The following is a 25,901-nucleotide window of genomic DNA, read 5'->3' as shown; positions in this document are numbered from 1 at the left end:
GGATCATCTCCTACTTCTCCCGCATCCACGGCTTTCACATCGATCCTGCGTACGTGGACGCCATGCCCAGGGCCGCCAGATACGTTCTCCAGAGGGGGAACGATGCGATGGGACCATACCGTGGATACCTGGACCGCACGATGCACGACGACGTCGCCTGGAGGCCGTTCAGCGACTACGTTCAAATTGTCCCCTTTGACGGCATTGCTCTATATTCAGGCTGGCTGGCATGCGGGACTACCATCATGGTCCGGTATCTCCCTGAGCGGTGCATGCGTCAGTTCGGATTCGTGCAGCGGATACCCAGGTCACCCTTTGAGGCTGCTCCCGACACAGTGACCCGAGTGCAGCTCACTGCCATATGGGAGGACTGGCAGCATCATGTGGTACCGCAGGAGTACCGTCTCACTCGGGTCACAAAGGACTGGCACAGTGAGGAGGGATATGTCACATGGTTCTATCGGGTGTCACATCCTCTACTTAGACCCGATGTTCCCGGCGCTCCTAGGCCAGCACACGAGCAGATCTTGGAGAACCAGCAGGCCTAGGATGACCACGCCATTGATCTCATGCCGATCCGCCAGCGGATAGAGATGCTTGGGCGGGACGCGTTGGATCGAGGTGTCGTTCAGCAGGGCGGTCCAGAGGCTGTGGCCGTGATGGAGATGATCGTCACTGATGCGGGCCGTGCGGCGGCATACAGGCGGCAGAGGAAGAACCAGGGAGAGAGGGTTAGGCACACCCAGTAGTGGTCGGGTTTATTTATTTTTTGTTTTCGGATTGTATCTTTAGCACATTATTATTATTATTTGGATTCAGATCGGTTGTATATATTACTTTTTTTATCATATTAGTATTTTCACTTTTATATGTCGTTTATTTTATTTCCCGGTTTCTTTTAATTAAAAATACGAAACTGTTAAGAAAAACATAAAAAGAAATCTCTGTTTCTGCATAATTCGGAAGTGCATTTCCGAAACCCCTCAAAATCTGAACAAAGGTGTTTTCGGAAGTTCATCTCCGAACACACCCCCATGAGGTGTTTTCGGAAGATCATCTCCGAACACACCCCCCATGAGGTGTTTTCGGAGATGCACTTCCGAATTGTGGAAATTTTTTAAAAAAAATCAAAGCTTCGGAAGTTCATTTCCGAAGCAGGGGTAATTTGGGTTTTTCGCTGGGGGTGACCCCCATAGGGAGGTGGCTAAAGAAATTTTCTTAATCATTTCTCATTCAAGTTTTTATTTTTTTGGAGTTTATCTCTAAATAAACCCAATTATTTTCAGAATCAAGAACCAATTTTTTTTATATTCAAGTTTTCATTTTTTTAGTTCATTTTTTTAGTTTATCTCTAAGCAATATATAAATATATCAAATTATTTTCAAAATGAAGAACCAATTTTTTTTTTTTTTTGAGAAAAATATCCACATAAAAACCTAATTAGAAAATTGTCTAAAATCAAAATATAGTTGAAACTAAATAATCCAAACTCAATAATGCTTTCTTTATCACTGGGTTTAGATCTCAAGCAAAAATTACATGGTAAGGGTGATGGAAAACCTCATTTTCTAATCCATGAGGTAGTAGATGAGAATGAAAGACCATGTTTGTGTCGGAGAAATTGATGGAGGGGACATGGTGAATGGCATCAAACAACATTGAGTTTAGTAACGGAGTTTAGAATGGACACACTATAGCCTATGAGAGAGGGAGTTACTTAGAAGGAAAAGGGTGAGGGGATTGCATTAGAGGGTAGAGAGGATCCAATGTAGTAATGAAAAATGAGATCATATAAGATTATTTGATTTAATAATTAAATTGAATGGTACGTGGTTGAGAAACTTAGTTGACTAGCTTGTTGTTGTGTCCTGTTACACAAACATGAAATATAAGATGCATATTTGACTCACATCTTATGAGAAACCTCTATCATTTTTCATCTCCCTAACATATATATAGTGTCTCTCCTCTCTCGAAAAATCCTCCACATTTCTTCTCTTGGAAACATGTGTTATCCTTCACCGGTAATGTAGTCAAACACAATTAAGCAAGTTTAGGAAAAGAGTTTATTTTGCAGCCACGAAATCTCTTCATTGACACCAACTGTTAAGCATGATGAGCAACATATAGAATGAGATCTCTTTGTATCTTAGTTATTGTTACATTCATAATCAGTTAGGTAGTTACAGTTTAGTTATAGAGGTTAGTTAGAATATAACTAACTCTGTATGCTATATATACTTGACACCAGTATTGATGTTAACTAGTTGTGAAGTACAAAAGGTTATCCTCTTTCTTGTATCAATGCAAGCTTTTCATTGTGTTTCTATGGTGTGTGAATTGTAGTTTCACATGGTATCATTGGCATGTGGCTAGCGTCTCATTCCTTTCCGCTGCATTCTCAGAGTTCTTCTTCTTCTTCCTATTCTTGCGATCTTTGCTTCCTTTTTTCGTTCCCACCATGTCCACCGATAGCTCCCCTGCTTCTTCTTCTTCATCCAACACGACCTCCAATACCAACAAAGGGTATCAAAATGATACTCTTAATCCTTATTTCATGCATCCCAATGAAAACCCCGCCCTTGTTCTTGTTTCTCCTCTCTTGAACGCTGGTAATTACCATTCTTGGTCAAGATCTATGACGATGGCGTTGAGATCCAAGAACAAACTACACTTTATCAATGGTGCGTTACCTCGACCACCTGATGAAGATCGTGATTCCATTGCTTGGGATCGATGCAACACAACGATAATGTCGTGGTTGAACAATTCAGTTGAATCTGAAATATCACAAAGCGTTTTATGGATGGAAACAACTTCATGTATATGGAAAGAACTCAAAGATCGCTTCTATCATGGTGATGTATTCAGAATCTCAGAGATTCAGGAAGAAATTTGCACCCTTCGGCAAGGTGATTCTTCAATCTCATCTTATTACACTAAATTGAAAATGCTGTGGCAAGAATTGGACAATTTTCGCCCACTACCTGTTTGTGAATGTGCCACCACTTGCCTAGCTATTGATAAGATATGTAGCTATCGTGATTCTGATCAGGTAATTCGATTCCTTAAAGGGTTGAATGATACATATTCTGCAGTTAGATCCCAAATCATGTTGATGGATCCTCTTCCCAATATCTGCCAAGTATATTCTTTACTGGTCCAGCAAGAAAGACAGTTAATTGTCCCAGTTGATGAGTCCAAGATTTTAGTTTTTCCTGCTAATCAGTCTCAAGGAAAAGGGAATAGTTTTACTCGAGGTCGAGGTTCAAGAGGGGGAAGGTCCAACAATGGTCTTGGTAGAGGTATGAGAGTGTGCACTCACTGTGGTATGACCAATCACACAATTGATACATGCTTTAAAAAGCATGGTTATCCTCCTTACTGGCAGCAACAAAGCCACATTAACAATGTATCAGCTGGCCATGAGGATGAGGATGAAACTCAACATGAACCTGCTACTGAACAGCCTAATGAGACTGCATCCGGAAGCATTAGTTTCACACCTGCTCAACACAAAGCCCTTATAGCCTTACTGCAACAATCTTCTAATTCTCACAGTGTTAATCATCTTGTCTCTCAAGCCAAGACCAACTCAGGTATTATCTGCACTTTTCCCAAACAAAACACAATTGAGACTTTCATACTTGACACGGGGGCTACTTATCATGTTTGCTTTTCTAGAAGATTGTTCTCATGTCTAAAGAGAATTCCTGAAATAACTGTGAAATTACTAAATGGCGCATTGGTGTCAACACATCTTGATGGCACCATTCTTTTTGATGAAATAGTTTTGTGCTGACCAATGTTTTGTATATGCCACATTTCACCTTTAACCTCATTTATGTACCTAAACTTACTTCTAATTTGGATTGCCAATTGACATTTGATAACTCTACATGTTTCATACAGACCACTTGCTCAAGGAAGATGATTGGTGCAACTGAGTTATGAGGAAGATTGTATATTCTCAATCAACCACCTGTTGCCATTCCCCTCATCTCACCTTCTCCCATTAATTCTATGCCATCATCATTACATAATACCACTTTAGCTATTAATTATGTACTTCCTAGACAGGAAACTGATTGTAACATTTGGCATTTGAGACTTGGGCACCCTTCCAATGCCAAGTTAATTGAAATAAAGAAATTTTTTCCCTTTATAACTGTTGATTCCTCTGATAAACCGTGTGACATATGTTTTTATGCTAAACAAAAGAGGCTACCTTTTCCTGATAGTGCTCATTAGTCCAGTGAACCTTTTGATCTAGTTCACATGGACATTTGGGGTCCTCTTTCTATCCCTTCAATGAATGGTCATAAGTACTTTCTAACTGTTATAGATGATAAGAGTCGTTTTACTTGGATTTTCCTTATGAAGCAAAAGTCTGAAACTGCAAATCTGATAAAAGCCTTTGTGTCTATGGTTCTAACACAACATAATAAAGCCATTAAGTGTATTAGATCTGACAATGGCAATGATTACTATAAAAACAATGGCATTATTCATCACACTTCATGTGTTGGTACTCCTCAACAAAATGGAATATTTGAGAGGAAGCACCAACACATTCTTGCCATCACTAGAGCCTTGCTATTTCAAGCCCACCTTCCCAAATTTTTTTGGTCTTATCCAGTAAGTCATGCTATTCATATCATTAACAGACTTCTCACACCTTTTCTACACCAAAAATCACCTTTTCAAATTCTCTATAACTGCCTTCCCAACATAGATTCTCTTAGAGTATTTGGTTCTCTATGTTTTGCTGCAACATTGCAAGCACATAGAAAGAAGCTTGACTCTAGATCCAGAAAATGCCTATATTTAGGATTTAAACTTGGAGTCAAAGGTCATATACTATTTGATTTACATTCAAAGGAACTTTTTCTGTCCAGAGATGTTATATTTTTTGAATCCATCTTTCCTTATAAACAATCTCTACCTTCATCATCCCCAACTTTAACCCAATTCCATCATCCTTCTCATGATTTTTTTTATTTTCCTTACATTGATAACACTACTACACATCAGCATAATTCTTCCCCTATTCCTGGCAGCTCTGATACTATTTCTCTTGATACACCTATTCCTAAACCTTTACATGTTTCTGACACATTATCTAATCCTAACATACCTATTTCTAACCCTAATCCTGCTACTGCATTAAGAAAGTCTGTCAAAAACAGCAAGCCTCTCACTTACCTCTAAGATTACCATTGTAACCTGATTGAGAATACAGTCCCACTCCACAATTCAGCTGCCACTCAATTTTCTTCTCAAAGTAAGTATCCATTATCCCATTTTCCTTCCTATCATAATCTTTTTCCTACACATAACCAATTCATTCTTTACTTATCTTCTATTCCTGAGCCTCACACATATGAGGAAGCTATTACTAATAAACACTGGAGTGATTCTATCCATTCTGAGTTACAGGCCCTCACACATACCAATACTTGGACATTAGTTCCATTACCTCAACATAAAAGAGCTATTGGATGTCGATGGGTTTTTAAACTTAAACAACATGTTGATGGCTCTGTAGAGAGGTACAAAGCTCGGTTAGTAGCCAAGGGTTTCACCCAGACTGGAGGCTTGGATTACATGGACACTTTCAGTCCTGTTGTTAAAATGACCACTATACGTGTGTTCTTAGCTATTGTTGTTGCTTGTCAATGGCCCGTGTTTCAATTTGATGTTAACACAACCTTCTTGCATGGTGAACTCAATGAAGAAGCGTATATGCAACCTCCACATGGCTTGACATTACCTCATCCTAATCTTGTTTGCAAACTCCAAAGATACCTCTATGGCTTGAAGCAGGCAAGCAGACAGTGGAACACTAAGCTTACTACAACTCTTCTCCAATCTTGATACATTCAATCCAAGTCAGACTATTCCTTGTTTACCAAATCCAATGGACTTCGATTCACAGGAATCCTTGTTTATGTGGATGATCTGGTCTTAGGGGGGACTGATATTGATGACATAACTAGTATTAAGACCCTCTTACATAACAAGTTCAGCATCAAGGATCTTGGCAGTCTAAAATATTTTCTTGGCTTTGAAGTAAGCAGGTCAAAAGAAGGAATTACTCTTTGCCAAAGAAAATATACATTGGATTTATTGCAAGATGCAGGTCTAACTAGAGCAAAACCTTACAATACTCCTATGGAGCCTCATGTCCAATTGCATCAAGGATCTGGTAAATGTCTCTCTGATCCCACTGAATACAGGAGGTTGGTTGGTTGATTACTCTATCTCACACACTCCAGACCTGAAATCTCATACACAGTTAGCAAGCTGAGTCAGTTCTTGAGCAATCCTACTGATGAACATATGTTAGCTGGTATCCATCTGTTGAGATATCTTAAAGGAAATCTTGGTAATGGTTTGTTCTTTAGCTCATCATCAGCTCTCACGCTTAAAGGATTCTCAGATTCTGACTGGGGAGCATGTCCCGATACGAGAAGATCAACAACTGGCTTTTGCTTCTTCCTTGGAGATTCTTTGGTAAGCTGGAAGAGCAAGAAACAAGTTGTTGTATCCAGGTCGTCATCTGAGGCAGAATATCGGGCATTGGCTCAAGCTACATGCGAAGGTCAATGGATATTGTACCTACTGCTAGATTTTCAAATTAAGCATTCTGCTCCATTTGTAATCTACTGTGATAACAAATATGCTCTTCATATAGCAGCCAATCCCGTGTTTCATGAAAGAACGAAACATATCGAGATTGATTGTCATGTGGTAAGAGATAAAGTGCAGGCAGACATTCTTCATCTACTTCCTATTGCTTCAAAAGATCAAGTGGCAGACATGTTGACAAAATCTCTGCATGTAGGACCTTTTAACAATCTTCAAAGCAAGCTTGGAATGTTGAATATCTATTCCAGCTTGAGAGGGGATGTTAAGCATGATGAGCAACATATAGAATGAGATCTCTTTGTATCCTAGTTACTGTTACATTCATAATCAGTTAGGTAGTTATAGTTTAATTATAGAGGCTAGTTAGAATATAACTAACTCTGTATGCTATATATACTTGACACCAGTATTGATGTTAACTAGTTGTGAAATACAAAAGGTTATCTCTTTCTTCTATCAATGCAAGCTTTTCATTGTGTTTCTATGATGTGTGAATTGTAGTTTCACACCAACAACAAAATGGCAATACATTAAATAGGAAGTGAAAAAGGTTCCTCCAAAATGACAATACATTAAACTTTAACATGCTCTCTATTTCCATCATAGTTTCACCATTAAACTTTAAAATATAATTTTACATGAACATGTTCTCTCAATGATTCTAACATGCGACTACATTCAATTCTTTCACTCTATGTTTAGTTAAGTTTATATTTATGATAAATGATTCAATCTTCTTGTATGAAATCATATACTATTAGCTTAGAATCTAACATTGCAAACAGGATATAATTGTTAAATCAACTTATTGTGATGTGTTAAATTATTCAATAATTGATGTGAACAGCTTAAGCAATTGAATGCTTGAGTTTATCATTTCACCACATAAATTCAAGCTTCAGTTCACTACCTTCGAACGCGGCCAAACTGAATTCGAACACGGCCACGAGAACAACAAGTGAGCCACAGCTTCAGTTCATTTTTTGTTGCAATTCTACCAATGAAACATCTCCAACTAAACACCTGAATTTTCGACGGAACTGACGTCTTCCATATGCTGGCATTTGCATCCGTCAATGATGTGCTCAAACTAATAGTTTCAGACTGTCTCAATATTGCAGTATAACCATGAACCATCGCACACCATGTATTTTCCATCAGCACCTATGAACCAAATGAACTTATATTCACTTTCCACACATTGAACAATCTCTGCCAATAACAGCTCCAATTCTGCAACTTGAGACAGAACAGTTGCAACCATTGACAAATAATTTGCACTGAATTGCCAATCCCACCTGCTACCAATGAAACACCCCATTTGGGCAACTGTCGTATTTGGGTTTGATGATATTTCGAGAAAAAAAAAAAGAGGAAACAACACCTTCAAAAAGTCCCACCAATCGAATTACTCTTCCAAAATAAAATGATATTCCCAATCCCCAACCTACAGGATATACTCTCTCCGTTCCTTTATAATTGTTACTTTTGTAAAAAAAATTTGTTTCTTTTTAAGTGTCACATTTCAAAGTTCAAGAAAGTATTTTTGTTGTTTTGTCAAAATTACCCCTAATCATTATGATAGAGAGAAAAAAAGTTAAATAAAGTATTAAAAAGTTTAGGGTATTATTGGAAAAATAATAATCATTACTTAAAAAGTAACAATAATCATTAGTTGTCTTGGTATGTGGAAAAACTTAAAAAGTGACAATTATAAAGGAACGGAGGGAGTACCTTTTAGAAACCAATCGCTACCATGATCATCTGAATAGTACAGAGATCTTAAATCTCTCCATCAGAGTGATGATTTTTTTTACACTAGTAACCATGGTTTTAAATTGCGGTCGCAGATGCGGTTGTGGTTGCGGTTGTTGCGATGCGCATTGCGGTTGTTGCGATGCGCATTGCGGTTGTTGCGGCGTGAATTTAAGTTAAGAAATATTTGAAATACACCATTTTCGAAATCCACTTTCAACAACAAACAGTCCATCTTATCTCTTTTGGCCATGTCAACATTTTCATTAAGAACAACAACTCCATCTTGAATTTTTCTGGTACAAAGGCAGTTTGAGAACTAGAAACAAGTTTCCCCACTGCCCTCTTCAACCTGTTAGCCAATATATTTGCCATAACTTTGTATAAAGTATAAACTACCCTCCAAACTTATAGATCTATAATCCCCCAACACCTGAGGGTTATCCACTTAGGGGATCAAGGCAATAAAAGAGGAAGATATGTCTTTTCGTAGATTAGCCTTGCTTTGAAATTCCGAAACAAAATTAAAAACATCAATAGATAGAGTTCCAAAATGAAATTAGTAACAAACGCGTGCATACGCACGGGTTCTGATCAGACACACGCATTATTTTCACAAATAATAATTATTGTTTATAAAAAATACACTGATGAGAACAAAATAAATATTTGAAGTACAGAAATATTTTTATTTAAAGTAAATTATAAGCGGTTTTTCAAAGTAAAGTTATATATATTTCAATATTTAAATCAATAGTTTCATTTTTCCCATTTCATAAAATATCTGCAATAAAAAAAAAGTAAAATTTATTAAAAATTTATTATTTTCACTTAAAATATCAAAATTAATTATACTTTTCATAATTAGATATCAAAGCTTGAAGCAAATACAGGTAAATTGGTGGATTTAATTATCTGAAAAATATTCAATACAAAATAAATAATAAAACATATTGAATGGAATTTATGCAATTCAAATTATCAAATAATTAAAAATAAAAACTATTAAATGCTGTCTTAAATAAATAATTATTTTAGTCTTTTAGTAATAAGAAAATCATTTGATAATAGAAAATACAAATTTTAAAATATGTATCCACTCTTTTTTTTTTGTATTTGAATTATTTAAAATACTATAAGACTGAAAATATCTATCATATAAGAAAAGTCTCCCTTTTTTGATCAATGGGATTGTCCACATCAGCTGCTGTCTCCACAATATTCCACATCAGCAGCCTCAATCTTCTATGCTCTCAACCTTCTGTTTCACGTATCTATTCCAATTCCAATTTCAAAAACGGTATTTATTCCAATTCCAATTTCAAAAACTGTTTCTCACGTTCTCTTTCTTCTACTGAACGGTTTCTATTCCAATTCCAAAAACAAAAATTTCATTACGTTACACAATAAATAAAATCTTTTCACAAATTCATTTTATCTCTCACCCATATCCAAATCCCTAACTTCCCATTGAGAATCTCAATTCACCCCAAACCCATAACCATGGGTACCGAAACAAAATCAATCGATCACATCACAGAACCCTTGATTCAAGAACCACAAACCAACAATTAAAAGAGTGAATTTTAATCTGAACCTGTTCCTGAATCATTTTTTCTAATTCTAATAGCTTCTTTTTTTTGTGTTTGAAGGTTGATGATGCTTCGTCGCCGTTTCACCAGTGAAATCTAGAAACAAAGGTAACAACCATTCATATAATTCCGCAGCAGATTTACTGTTCTGTTTTAAATTTTCTTTTAATTTGAATTGATTTTTTAAATTTGCTAAACTACTGAAAGTATTTGATGTTATATAGTTGTTGAATGGTATAACTGATACTATGAAATTTGAAAGTTTTCTCTTTTAATTGATTTGGTGTTCTGATGTTTGTTTTTTATTGGATTGTTTTTATTGCGGTGGTAGATCTGTGGCAACGACATCGGATTTCTAGCGGTGAGTGTGGTGGACGTCGAATTCGAAATGGTTGTTGTGTTTTATCGGCGATCCGACGATGAGCGGTCTGAATGAAATGTTTTACTGCTTCATGGTTAATGGTTTGTTAGATTTAATATTTTTTGACAAAGTTTTGATTTTTCCTCAAAATTTTATCTGGGCTGTGTTCAATTTTTCATTCTCATTGCTTATTCTCATTCACATTGCGAAATCTGCAGGTGGGTATTAATGCATATTCATGGCTTCATAAAGGAGGTGAGTAAAAATCTGTTTTTTATCCAGTTTTAAAATTCACTCATTCATTGTATTGATTTTTTTATTTGTTTTTGTTTTGGTTTTAGCTTATTTATGCCTTATGGAACTTTGTTTTGATTCTGATAGTGAAAAGAATTGTGTTACATTGAATACTTTATGCATAAAGTGAATCTGCTTCGGTACTATAAAGTAACATCGATTGTTGTTTTTGATGGTGGTAATGTTCCTTGCAAATCAACAACTGAGAAAGAGAGGAACAAGTATTTGTTTTATTTCTGTTTTTTTAAATTTTTCATTTCAAGTTTTAGGATTTGAATCAATTTTTGATGTTTTTGTGAATTTGGTTGTTTTAGGAAAAGGAATGGTTATCATGATTTGGCAATGGCTTAACTCAAAGAAGGGAATGTTAATGTTGCTTCAGAGCTATTTCAGGTTAGGAGCATTTTCAAATTTAAAATTACATACTAAGGACACCAAAAACACGACACCGACACATCATGTTTCCCGAAAATGAAGAAAGTTTGTTCTTTATATACATTCGATTTATCTCTTTTTTTTTAATGTTATTGTTTGTTTTTTTTTTCTTTTACAATGTTGCGTTGTGTATTACTGATTTCTTAATATTATGAAACCTTCTCAAATATAAAATCTTTATTTTAGGATTTATTTTCTATCAATAATGGGGCCGCGATTACTCTTATGTGGAAGTCCTCCAATAGATGGTGCAAGTCTTTTAGGGTTTATTTTCTATCAATAATGGGGCCGCGATTACTCTTATGTGGAAGTCCTCCAATAGATGGTGCAAGGTTGGTAGTCTTATAGGATTTAATAGATGGTGCAAGGTTGGTAGTCTTATAGGATTTAATCATCTTTTCAAGTTTCTATTATTGTGAATTAAATGGTTTGGATTGAATTTTATTATTTTTTGTGTTGAATGGAATGGTTTGAATGGAATTGAATTATTTTTATCACTATAGCTTTATCAGTGTTGTTGTTTTGGCTTATTAGTATATTAGTTAAAGTTCCATACATTGATCGCAGAACAACTAGATAAGTTTTTACTAAATTTTATGTTTAGGAGTAACTCTTCTTTATGGTAATTGTAACTCAAGTAGAAGCATTGGAAGAAACAGAAATCATTTTCCTTTTTGTGGCCTTTTGGCTCTTTTATCTTTAGAAGTGCATATATTGTTTGGTAAATTTAATATTAATTAGATTTTTTATAAATGTAACTCAAGTAAAAGCACATAAAACATTTTCCTTTTTGTGGCCTTTTGGTTCTTTTATCTATAGAAGTACATATATTGATTGGTAAATTTAATATTAATTAGAGTTTTTAATATAATTTATGCTACTTTAGGACTGAAGAGTACACTCAAATCCTATACTTTATGAATATTGATTAAAAACTTAATTTAAATATAATTTATGTTATTTAATGACAAAATAGTATAAATAAATCATCGACTTTAGATTTTTAATACTATTAATTTATTCTTAAAATATAAAAATTTTAACAAACTAATTATATTTTAAAATATCAATAAATAATATAAATATAATAAATTTATCGATACTTACTTTTTTAATTTATGTAAAAAAAATTAAGTGACGTATTTAAAATAATAGTTTTATTAGTAAAACATACTAAAAGTAATAATTTATTTATTATAAAGTTAAGTAACTTTTTTATTTTTAACATGCATCACATAACTCTTATTGTCTATATGTTATTAAGTATTAAATAGAATAAGTCAAATAGATATAAACGATTCAAATTTTTCTATTTGAAGTTTTCAATTAAATTTCAAAAATTAAATAAATGATTTATTAATATTAATTAGAGTTTTTATAACTGTAACTCAAGTAAAAGCGCAGAAAACGTTTTGGCTCTTTTATTTTTAGAAGTACATATATTGTTTGGTAAATTTAATATTAATTAGAGCTTTTAATATAATTTATGCTATTTTATGACTGAAGAGTACACTAAAATCCTATACTTTATGAATATTGATTAAAAAATTAATTTAAATATAATTTATGTTATTTAATGACATAATAGTATAAATAAATCCTCAACTTTAGATTTTTAATACTATTAATTTATTCTTAAAATATAAAAACTTTAATGAACTAATTATATTTTAAAATATCAATAAATAACATAAATATAATAAATTTATTGATACTTGTTTTTTAAATTATGTAAAAAAAATTAAGTGATGCATTTAAAATAATATTTATTTTAAAATAATAGTTTTATTTGTAAAAAAATACTAAAAGTAATAATTTATTTATTATAAAGTTAAATAACTTTTTATTTTTAACATGCATCACATAACTCTTATTGTCTATATGTTATTAAGTATTAAATAAAATAATTCAAATAGATATAAACAATTCAACATTTCCTATTTGAAGTTTTTAATTAAATTTCAAAAATTAGTGTTACGTTACAATTATATTAACAAATAATGCTTTTTAGGTTAATTTCTACACTATATATTAGTCGTACAAATAACTAAATCAATGATAGTAAAAATATACCATTAATTGCAATAACATCTATATTTTGTATAACTAATGCAAATAAATTAAAATATACCGTCATAATGTATATTAATTAAAATTTATATATATATATATATATATATATATATATATATATATATATATATATATATATATATATATATATATATATATATGTGTGTGTGTGTGCGCGTGTGTGTGTGTCAGTCATAAATTTAAATATGATAATATTTTATGTGACTTATAAATTATTAAAAAAAATTACGATATTATGGGAGAAAATGTTTTACTGATACAGTGAAAAAACCAAAACAGAAAAATATTCATATCATTAGTTGAATCAATTACTTCAACAATATATCCTTTTATTTAAAAATATAAATATAGAATAAAAAAATTTTTAAATAACTTTAAATAATTCAACAAATCTTAATCAAATATATTAATTTCCAGTTTTAATATAGCCTATAATTTTATTTTAATTTGATATGAGATTATGACTTGGTTTAAATTAAGAAGAAAGATATTTTCACAATGAAAGGACAATGAAATATTAAATATGAGAATCGCATAACAAATAATTATATATTTATGAACGGGAACAAGATAGTTTATTACTATACATAAAATAAAATAGTGTATAGAGTTTTCAATCTATAAGTTGATAGTAAAATCGCATATTTTTTTGGTACAAACTAAGCATATAATCTAAATGAATGAAATGAACTTCAATATAAATACTAATTGAATGAAAGATAAGTAATGTATGAATAAATAGTATCAAAATTGTATGATATTTTTTATTAATCATACAATTTTTTTGTCATTTATAAAATTTAAAATTTTAACGGGAACAACCTCATCAATGATTAATACATATTTATCTATATATAATATAAAATAATTGAAATATTAAAATTTAAGCTAAATACAAAAAAATATAGGCTAATCATTGAATTTTATGTATACAACTATAATAATAAATGAATAAATATCTGTGTCAAAAAATAAGAGTGATCCAAATACGAGAATCTTACTTTCTTCCTTTTTGTAAACAGGAACAAATTTTTTATTGATTCAAATATTATCTCTTTTAAAAATAATAAACTATTTTGATTATGAATAATTAATATATTATTTAATTTTTCTTTATTTCATCACAATGCCTTATTTTTTTAAATTTGTAAATAATTCACGAGAACTTAACATACCATACCAGTACCCATGCGAACACACGGGTATTGATATAGTACGCGCATATAATACTGATATTAAGCTATTGGTTTAAATATTAATTAATAACTAGAACAAGTTTACTATTGATTTAAATATTTTTATAAACAATTCCAAAACAAAAATTATCACATGTGCGAACACACGAGTAATGATATGTAACGCACATATGGTAATGATATTAACACATTTAATTAAATATTGAATAATAACGCGAATAAGTTTACTATTGATTTAAAAAAATTATAAATAATTCCAAAACAAAAATATTTATATATAGGAATAATTATACTGTTGATTCATGTAACGTCCATATTTCTCTAAGCATGAGAATAAGTAATAAGATCTAACGGCTACTAAGTGGCAAGATGGCATTAAGTATATGGACATATTAAGAGTTGTTAAGGGAGAATTAGTAGGAATGAATATTAACGGGAACACGGAGTTACTGATCAAAATAATAAATATTAACGTGAACATGAAGTTACTGATCAAAATATTGAATATTAACAATAACAAATTTGGAATATTAACGGAAATACAAAGTTACTGATCAAAATAATGAATATTAGCGGGAACATGAAAATATTGAATATTAACGGGAACATGAAGTTACTGAATAAAATATTGAATATTAACGATAATATGAATTAGTGATCAAAATATTGAATATTAACGGAAACATGAAGTTACTTATCGAAATATTGATTATTAACGGGAAAATGATGTTTATTGATCAAAATATTCAACATTAACAGGAACATGAAGTTACTGATCAAAATATTGTATATTAACCAGAACATGAAGATATTGATCAAACTATTGAATATTAACGGGAACATGGAGTTATTAATTAAAATATTCAATATTAACGAGAACCATTGTTAGTAAGTTAAAAGTAAATGTGAATAAGTTTATTGCATTGGACAATCGATATTGTGTTGTCTCTTCGTTATGCAGGTCACATTTTGTTCTACTATTGGTAAAACATTAATAATTTAAGTCAAATAATTGATCTTTCCAATTTTTATTGCATACTAATAAAACAACATATAAACTTTATTTTCTTAATTACTTTTTATTTTCAATATTCAATTTTTTAATATTAGTATTTTTTATAACTTTTTCAATTTTAACCCAAATTTAATCTTTTACTGATACCTTTTACTGATAATTTTTTTGAATATTAACGGGAATAAATTTGAAATATTAACAGGAACACGAAGTTATTGATCAAAATAATTAATATTAACGGGAACACGGACTTACTGATTAAAATAAGGAATATTAACGGGAACATGAAGTTACTGATCAAAATATTAAATATTAACGAGAACAAATTTGGAATATTAACGGGAATACGGAGTTACTGATCAAAATAATGAATATTAGCGGGAACATGAAGTTACTGATCAAAATATTGACTATTAACGGGAACATGAAGTTACTGAATAAAATATTCAATATTAACGAGAACGTGAGTTACTGATCAAAATATTAAATATTAACGGGAACATGAAGTTACTTATCGAAATATTGAATATTAAGGGGAAAATAATGTTTTTTAATCAATATATCCAAACTTTGGCTCAACCTATTGAAAAGAAATTTCTATATTTTACAAATTTATTTTTAGGATATTTACTTCTACAATAATATCTATATTGAACAAAATAACACTTTCTCTATCATCTTTTATTTCCCTCAATCACAATACGCGAAAACGACGGGTACTCGTGCGAACGCACGAGTAAGATACTAGTTTATTTTAAAGATATTAAACATCATGTTAAATGCAATTAACCATTATTTCTAAAGATCATTGAAAATTAAGTGTTTTTATGATAATAACTTAGGCTTTTTTATTTCACAATGAAAACATCAATCAAAATTAATAGTTGTATACGGAGATTAATAAACATGAATACAGACAAAAATGTCTTTGCATCTTTGAGAAAAGAGAAGTCGGTGGGGAGATTTTTCTTCATTACTCTTTAAGTTTGAAATGCTAAATTATTATGCAGAAAAGAGAAAGTATAATAGTAATGCTTACAGGATACTATACTGACAATAGTATATAAAAGGATGCCAACTGCCAAGACCAGAGCATATACCCCACTAACTAATGGGATATGGACATCAATGTCATGTTGATGATACTATGAAGCTTTTACAAGTAATCTAAATGAGTTGAAATAGTTGATAAATTCAACTATGTTCTTTGTCAATTCAACCATCCAAGTTCAACATTTCCTATATTTCAACAAATGTCACTGATTTACAATTTTTTAAGTTCACAAATTCATAAACATACTGCATAGGAATTGAGTATAAATAACTAAAGCAGGACATTTGGAATCTATACAAAATAACAAACAATGTGCAAGGAAATAAATTAAAAATCATGATAATGGGAACTCACATAATTACAATCACCTGATCTTTCCAGGGTTTGAGATCCCTGTAAGCAGAAGTTTGGTAATTAAAATATGAAACAATTCAAGCAGCATTGATATCCCGTTTAATCAATTAAAAACATGGGAGGAACGGAAAGAATGAAAATCTTAGCTGCACTCCATTTAGATTGCAAAGCACAGACACAAGTTGTACTTAAGGCTACCACTTGACATTGTTGCATAATACCAGTGTGGGGATTTTTCTTATCTGCCATCAGAATAGCATTACAACCATACAGTCTACAAATACTTAATTTAATTTTATATTAGAAGCATTGCTCAAAATCAGTTGAACCAAATAACGCATAACTTAACATACAAGAAACACAAGTTTGAGCTAAAATTAATAACATCGATGATTGAAACAAACCAAAAATCATAAACATATAATTGAATTGGTCTTACCAATAACACCAATGTCAATTTTTGGGCCACGCCCTATGATTGAGCATACATGATAACCTGCAATTATGCTTTGTTAGATGACCATTCCCTCATAAACTTCACACTAAGAAATAAAAAAAAAATTGACTTTAGTTGAGTATTGTTTACTTATTATTAGCAAGAAACATGTTGTTTCAAGTTCATATTTCTTTAAACAACAGCTCTGCCCAATTGAGGGTGAGCGAGACTCGGTGAATAAAAAACCATGTTTGAGTGCAGGACATAAAGAAAAAACTAATCTACACAGACATAAATTTTTTTCTAAAATATGGTACAGATTTCGGCATCCTTATGAAAATAGATAGTCGTACATACTTAACAATGTTAACGGAATTCTTTCAAATAGTTACCGAGCAAACAAAGTTATAATAATTCCGGTAAGTTATTCTTAAAAATTATAATGATACAATGGAACTTTATTGATTTACATGTTTAAATGAAAGTTGTTGCAAGTTATTTCTAAAACCAGTTCAGCATTCAACTATTCGTAAACAAAGTTATAAAGTAATGTGCATAACAGATCTCTACCGGAAACAATCTCGCCGTTGCAAAAAATGGAGGTTTAGAATACCATGTAATTGTTGGTCAGTGCTCTAGCAGAACAAAGAGATAATAAGTCGCAATTTGGTGCACGTTAGACGGATCCAAACAACTTGTTTACACCGTATATTCGAATAGTGAATACGAAATGACTTTTAGAAGATTGTTCATTCATTTGAGTTTTTACCAAATATCTAAATAAGAATAAACAGGAAAACATAGTCAAATTTCCCATCCAATAAAAAAGATTATGAAGGACTCACATATGATATAATAACCCGATATTGGCCGCTTGCTTTAAAAGAAACGCGAATTGATTGTGTGTTTCAATTGAGACTGTTTATTGCGTCAGCCACTGTAAGATCAAAAACATGTTTATTTCAATTGGCATCATGTTTGACCGTGTATTGCATCACAAGAGTACCGTTTTCTACTCGAGTTGCGTCTGCTGCAGACTTATTTATTGTAGACAACAAATCTCGAACCGTTTCATTGTATATTTCCAACATTGACACCTATAATGAGACAAGTAAACTATAAATTACAAACAATCCATAGTTTCATAGTACAACATGATACCTTAATATATACTTTCAGAGATGGAGTTACTTTCTCAACAAATACAGTTAGTTGTTGCTTCAAAAGATAGAAGAACATTTATATATGATACAAACTGCAAAAACATTCGGAACATTCAAAACTCAATGTTTCGACTAAAAGGGATATAAACAACCCAGAAACAGATCTCTATTTTTTATTCGCTTGAATTTTTAAACAACAATATATATAAAAAAAATTATGGCTTAAACTCAGAAATGCAAATTAAAACACCAACATCATTGATAACCTCAAATCTGTAAAAACGAATGAAGCCTCAAAAATACAAATCAAACACCAACACCAGAATACAAAACGAAACCGTCAAATGAAAGTGGAAACAGAAAAACAACCATCGAGGAAGAAAAGTCATTCAAAATTATAACAGAGGAAGAGGAACTAGAAGTAAAACTAAACCCTAAATATAAAAATTGTGAATCAAACACCAACAGCAGCATATGAAATGAAAACCTAAAATTAAAGGGAAAACCAAAAAACAACAAACAAACCTCTTTATCAATAAAAATCAATTCGAAGTGCTCTTTGGTCTTTGATAAAACTGTCCATTTGTGATGGATTCTGATGACAATTTTCCAGAGTTCCTTACTTTTATTGATGTCCTTCAATTTTTCAAAAGTTCTTGCCATAGTGAACTTCAGAGCTGGAGATTATTGGAAGACGTATTTATTGTTGGTTGGAAAAGACAAGCAGTTATGGAGAGAGGTGGAGAAGTATAAAATGTGTTGAGAGAGATGGTAGGATTGTGTGTGACGGAAGAAAATACAAAGGGTAACGTGTGAAATCTTTCAGGACTGCAGAAGAAGAGCTGGCTTTTGGCATAACAAATTAGGGTTTCAGGAAAAATTGGGGAAGAGAAGATAAAGGTGTAGCAGTTTGGATACAATTTTGACTAAATTTGTCGTGAAGAGGAGAAAAGAGATCTGCCAAAAAGGAAATTGGTCTGGAAAAAAGTAAATAATAATAATTTTCAAGGGAATAAATATATATTAAACGTAGTTTATGTTGATGTTGGCCTATTGAAAATATTATATGGGTGTAAGAAAGCAACAAAAGACATTTTTTGCCCCTAAAATATTAATTTAGACTAAGATAATCATAGGGTATTTTGGTGAAATCCAGAACAGTAAATTTTCTTATATTATAGATTGAAATTAAAACTGTCGGGACCTGGGAATTTATCACCATCACATTCCTCCATAGACAAATGTCTAAAAGAAATTTAATTCAACACCTGCCTCTCTAAACTAGACTCTATAAATCTTGCTTCAAAGAAAGTCTTCACTAGTCACTACACTTTTCACCCCCTCAACATTATCGACTCTACCAACAGTATTGTTGACTCCAACCAGCGTGTTTCTTCTAGTTCTGGCCTTTAATGAAGTGTGAAAATTTTGGAATTTAAATATCCTTCCCTAATCCACCTCACCCAAGACTTCTGCTCCAATATACTCTCCCTCAACTGCAAATTTCTCCAAAATGGTTGAGTAGCCTCAACACGTTTATTTAGACCAAGATTTTTCCATATTACTTGGGTCTCGATTCGGCATCCCATTCAAGGACACACAAGAAAACCAGTAACTTTACAATATTGAATACATTTTCCAACTTATGCCATTCATCAATGAATCTTTCCTCTTATTGATTGTTGTTTCAAATTCAAATGTCTGTCAGTTTTCATACTTGAAAAGTGATACAAAGAAAAGCATTGAACATTTTACTTAATTATAATACCATTTTAATTTGGCTACATTCCATGTCCTTGGTATCATATCCCCTTCCAAATATGCCAACCGATATACTCTTCGCTCGTGCTTTCTTTCACTCGATAAGGTCCTTCCCAATTGTTTTATGCTCTGGAGTGGATATAAGTCTTTTAGAAATGCTCGATTGAGGTTGGTATTGTCGATGGACATCCTCCATTTTCCAAAAGTGTTCTTGACTAGAACAACTTTAGATAGCCATTTGTTATACTTTTCTTCCAAAATAAACTTGGTGTCTAATAGGCCTCTCACTGTGTTTTTGGTAGCCTCAGCCTTTTTAGGGGATTGTTTTTATCAGTTGTTAGGTTACATACCTGGAACCAACGTCCAAGTTTTCTTGGAGGCACTTGATTAACATGGATTTCACCTCGGGGGAGAGCTCGGACTCAATCTTCACTGACTTGGCCGAATTTTCTCAAAGTTGCACAGACTTGAACTCATCGTCTGGGGTAGGTCTAACTTCATCTTCACACGAATACAGGTCAAATCCATCGCTGCCTCTTGGTCCCGATTCCATGATTTTCTCGAAGATTATTCTCCTGATCATTATTGTCTTTAGAAAATATGGATTGATCCCGACTGGCGTTCCTTCTTCGTCAAGATAAGCTACCTTCAGTTGAATGGTGGAAGAGACTACGTCCAACCTTTTCTAAGAAGAATTTTCCTATAATTCCTTTGAAGGTGCTTATGCATTGTACCACATGGAATGTGAGAGTTACCTTTCTCTGATGTCCCCTTTTTCCAATCGATATTGTTAAGTTTATCAATCTGCAAGGACGAGTAACAGAATCATTGAAGGATAACAAATATTCTCCACCAAACGGATCTAGATATGTTTGTTTAATACATGGAAGTTCCAATATGTTATCACAAAGGACATTGCAAGAACTTTTGTTCTCCACTAGAAGTATGATCAAGGCATGATTGGCAATGACGATTGTGATGACTAAAGGTAGCTCGGTTTCACAATTTTGTTGATCTTTTCACTATCTATGAATCATAACTATAATCTATCAACTTGTTCAACTCTTGAATCGGAAGCTAGTAAGGAATAATTGGAGAATGGCGGGTCATCAAACGAAGATACATTTTGGAATGCTTCGATCGAAGATGATACATGAAAGACCAGATCTTAAGCAGAATCAAGTTTCTCAATTATCTTTTTGGATGCTACTACTCCTGTTTGATTGGTTTATGGTAGAGATCTTTATTGAGGTAAAAAAACGAATAGTTTTTGACCAAAAATGAGGAAACCAGAAATCGGTTCCCATATACGGCGCCACTGTTTCATTTTGAAACCAGAAATTTAGAGAGTTATGGGAGTTATAGCGGAGTGAAGTTTTTGATGTGACAGAGCGCGGGTGTACCAGTAAGGTTAGCAATCTAACGCTTAAATTAGTATGTGAAATAGTAGATAGTATTCTTATTGTGTTTGAAACTCATCACCTAAAATGTGTCATTCCATATATATAGGGAAGAGGAATAACGGTCTCACTATCTTTCAAGCGTGGAATGTAGGGAACCGTTGGATGTGCTTGAGGAATGAAATTCACGCTGCTGGAAGTATGATAGTCCACTGGTCAAGAGAATGTTCTAGATGTTAATTGAGGTTTTGATCAATACGTTTGGATTTGGAGTGTTTCATCTCGGGGTGGTCGGATAAGGAGATATGGTCGACCTAAAACACTTCAATTTGTTTTCCATTGATCACTCATAATGATATCTTCATCTTTTTCTTCTTTGAGATACATTTGTATTCATGAAGACTTATAAGCCAAGCTAGAAGAGTATTTCTTCACACTTAATGCTTGTTTTGGATTAGCTACCTAAAACATGTTTTCATGGTATGACTTGATATTCAAAAGGTACTAGTCATTACTAGAACCAAGTTTATCATTTAATGGATGCTAAAGTCTAGACATTGATATAAGTTTACTATCTGCACAAATAACAATATTAGTGAAAGTGGACATTAATATTGGTATTTTTTGTTGAAACTTAATGTTGGCGTATTGTTAAAAAGGATAAGAGATTGTCTATTAGGTGATATGTTTGATCTCACGTTGTTGACTCAAACATGAGATGCAATGAGAGAAAAAGGTAAAAATATTAGTTACTGATTAGAATTGCATATTTCTGGTCAAATATTCTACATAATAACAGGTCAATGAAGTTTAACCCCAATAATATTTTCTCACTGTTAAAACATCGAAAGTTTATTTTTTGTTATTTTACTTTTCAAGTATTCACCAAACAATAAATCTTAGGATAAACCAAACTTAAAGTAGTAGAAACTATTAGTAGTCTTTGAAACACAACCACTCACATTGGAAGCGATAAAATTGTACTTGTTATGTGCAGTGCAACAAAAGTGGGGTGGTTGTCGAGGAATGGTGTTAGTTTTTAAATATATAGTGATACTAATTAATTTAACTAACAAAATATCTCTCAAAGCTTTCACAAAGAAATGAAGGAAGTCTCTAAGCACTGAAATTTTTATTATTGAGAGCTTTACATCAGAAATCATCCTACAAGATATTACCCACCACCAGATGAAGTAATAAACTTTTTTTAACAACCAACGAAAACCATGGCTATATCAAAGAAACAATATGTAATATCCTAATTATCTCTAATGCATTTCTAATTAGTAAATTAGTAAGTCAAGTTTAATGAGAAGATTATAGTGCTAAGTAAAAGCTTTAATGATGTGGGTTTTGCATGATAGGGCTTGTTGGTTTTTCTTGATGCTTAATGATGTATGATGATTTTTGAAACTTGGTTGATTTAGTTACATTGTTATCTTGTTGAATGCATGTTGGTGTGAATTAAATACATGTTCGTAGAATGATTTCATGAAAATCCTTGTTCTATGAGTTGATTTTCTAAACACCTCATTTGCATCTTGTGAATTCATGGTTTCATAGGAAATTTGAAATGTAATGTTTGTAATATATGGATAATTGCATATATGTTGAGCAAATCCTTTTACATGTACTGATTTTGTGGTGTATTGGTTTGTTTAGCATGTTAAAATGTGTTAGGAATTAATTGATGGTGTTTTGATGTGCTGGAAAAATAGGGTTATGCCTTAATTTTTGGAAAATTCCGCATGCGTAATCAGTTACATATTTGAAAAACTACAGCATTCTTGAGGCAGAGATTATGCGTAACCAATTACATGCTTAGAATTTTCAATATTTACTTGGTAAAGATTTTGCATAACCGATTAGACCTAAAGTGTAATTGGTGACACCTCTTATAACTTGGATATTTTGTACTTGTATGTTGTGCATTGTATGGTGTAAACCTATTAGTCTTCACTTGTATGTGCTTGTAGAGTTACTTGAGTGTTATGCCCGATGATGGTAATTCATTAACATGCTTGTTCGTGATTAATGGTGGTTCAGTAAAATGTACATGTGAGAAACCCTAGTTGGTTAATAATGAATGTGTGAGACTTAATTGAATTAGGTAATTATACAAAAACTTTAGTTGGTTTGAATGATTATGTATGTCTCTAATCGGGTTAATTAATCATGAATACCCTAGTAGGTAAATGATTGTGTATGTGTGTGCGCCTACCTAAAGGATATTAACTGGAAAGTGAGTAATCATTCCCTTAAAGGATATTAATTAGGGAAAGGAGTTAGATAAAATTTATTGTGTATATGTACTTACCTAAAGGATATTAACTTGTAAGTAGGAATGCATAAGATCACATTAAACCCGATGGGGATTGTTGGGATACTTATATCAATCAAGAATGGAGTATGATTAGGTATGTAAGTCCTCAAGGTGGGTATTTCCAGTATTCTTGGGGGTGGGTAGCTCCATAAATACCTTGCTCAAATGGATAAGGATTAGTAATTTGCTCCGTTCAAAGAAACTAACCTCTTACTAATGTATCCAATGATCGTGTAGTTAGCAGTCGTTGTTCACGTGTGTGTGGAAGCAATAAGAGTTTTGTTTTCTTATATGTATGTTTATTGTGAGTAGCACAATAGTTGTATCAAGAGCTTCATTCTCTTATGCATTGTTCAATGCGAACATGGTAGTAAGTGATCATATGATCACCTAATATGAATGTAAAATATTAAATAAATTGAGTAGTAATAGGAACCTTTGGCCGAGAAAACCCTTAAGATAGGTGGGCTCCACTGAGATAAGTTGTATCTCACTCTATCTCCAATATTTCAGGTGGTTCGGGAAAAGATAAGTGTAAAGGAAATACTTGAAAGCTTTGAAGACCTTGATGTTTTGGCTTATGTTTTCGCTGCAGTTATTCGTATTTTGTAGAAATTATGGATGACATTTGTATTATGTTCGCACCATGTGTTGTAAATGTTAAAAATTGTGTAATATTTTAGATACCATTTAGACAATGTATGTGCTCAATAATAGTTAAATTCCCTAGTATGGTATTATTCTAGACATGCATTGTGAAATTCTGGTATGACAGACTCAGGATGTCATTCATGGTGTCAAGACATCTGATCTGTTATTAACGTAGCAGAGGCAGAACAGAACGATCCCCTAATTGTTAATTACTCCTGAGGAGGAGTCAATGAGAACTGGGATCATATATGTTCAGTCAACATAACCAGATTGTAAACTTTATTGGTTCTATAAAGGAACAGCAATCAAACCTGAACCTGATGTTATACATGATGTTACAACATCCATGATTGAACAAATAAAACATTGTAGAAGATAAATAACATAGTTAATTGTTAACCCAGTTCGGTTTAAACTACCTATTATGGGGGCTACCAAGCCAGGAAGAAGATTTCACTATCAGTAGTACTATTTTATGTAAACAACCTCTGGTTTACAGATAAACAACCTCTGGTTTACCTAGTTACTACCCAATGCAACCTTTATCTCAGATATCCATCCAAGACAAGAGAGCCTCTGCTCACTCCCTAGTGATACCTAACTGTTACAATCCTGCAACAACTATTTACACAATCAACAATGAACAATAACTTGATCTTGCTTCACAGCTTCAATCGAGAACACAATACTCAACTCTTACCTACAGGTTTCGAGTGAGAACAATCACTTCTCTTACCTACAGGTTTCGATAAGGACATGTCAGCCATCCCACAACCTGGGTGGTCTACCTATAGAAATCCTAATGACTACATCTTTTATAAACAAGGTTTTGTATATAAAACTAGGTTACAAAGGTTTCTATTTATAACCTATTCCCAATTGGATTTGGGCTTACAAATCGCAGCACTCCTTGCTGTTACAAATCTGCAGAAATCTTCTACTACAATCAAGGTCTTTTAATCATGAGTTTCCTAATTTATCTCCTAAATTTGAAACTGCTGAATCTTCAATCTTCTGATCTGATTCTTTAATATTCTGACTTGATTCTTTTGAATTTTAAATCTGCGCCACATAGGATTACATAATATTCATTGAATATTCTGTATCTGTTGAGAATCAAACTGAATCTTCATTCCAGTTCTGCAGGCGCGATGTCATGAGTTGATGTCATGACATTCCATATAACATCTTGCTTGTACCTGTTTTGTTCTTTTATATTTTTGCAAGATTACACATTGTAACACGGTGAACTGACTTTATTATCGAAATGTTGCGGTTAAGCAAGAGTCACCACCGACTTTTATTTTATCCAAACAAGTTAGAAAGGCTAAAAGAAACAGGAAAAACCTTTTAAATAAAATAGGG

The 25,901-nt window shown here is 32.4% G+C and overlaps 1 pseudogene; it reads left to right on the top strand.

The window, feature by feature from the left end:
* Positions 1-2,462: 2,462 nt before the first annotated feature.
* LOC131650193 (uncharacterized) lies at positions 2,463-4,252 on the top strand (annotated as a pseudogene).
* The last annotated feature ends 21,649 nt before the right edge of the window (positions 4,253-25,901 follow it).

The sequence above is a fragment of the Vicia villosa genome, linkage group LG1, assembly GCF_029867415.1.
Source record: "Vicia villosa cultivar HV-30 ecotype Madison, WI linkage group LG1, Vvil1.0, whole genome shotgun sequence".
NCBI classification, from domain to species: domain Eukaryota; kingdom Viridiplantae; phylum Streptophyta; class Magnoliopsida; order Fabales; family Fabaceae; genus Vicia; species Vicia villosa.
The sequence above is the reverse complement of the archived record's forward strand: the minus strand, read 5'-3'. Positions and strand labels throughout refer to the sequence as shown.